Source organism: Octopus bimaculoides, chromosome 8 (genome assembly GCF_001194135.2).
Source record: "Octopus bimaculoides isolate UCB-OBI-ISO-001 chromosome 8, ASM119413v2, whole genome shotgun sequence".
Taxonomy (NCBI): domain Eukaryota; kingdom Metazoa; phylum Mollusca; class Cephalopoda; order Octopoda; family Octopodidae; genus Octopus; species Octopus bimaculoides.
In genome coordinates, this window is record NC_068988.1 from 87,567,146 (window position 1) to 87,567,634 (window position 489).

Genomic DNA, 489 nt, shown 5'->3' on the forward strand with positions numbered 1-489 from the left:
TTAAAAAAAAAAAAAAAAAAGCAAAAAGAAAAAGAATTTAAATGAAAAATCTTACACTCTGGTCTGACTCGAATCCACCACCAGATTATGCAGGATGTCCTATCACTGCTTATTTATCTGTGTCTTTACTTACATTGGGTGCCCTGTTAATTTCTGTGGAAAATAAGATAATTAAATCTACCACAGCATCAAATCAATAATAAAAATAGATTTAAATATCTCATTTTTGATCTGTATTTTCAGTTGTTGGTTTGATGGCCTAATGGTTAAAGGTGTTAGTAATTTAACTAATAACCTTGTGTGCAGGTAGAGGTTTCAATCTCTATCTAGAAATATATTTTAAAAAAATATTTTTGTATAAACATAAAAAAAGACTCTTACCTTCTTGCCCCATCCTGACCAGGTTTGAACCCTGGACAGGACACTTCAATTAACAGAGAAATGCCTTTAAAACAGTTGTGGGGCAAAGACTATTCATCCCATGGCCAG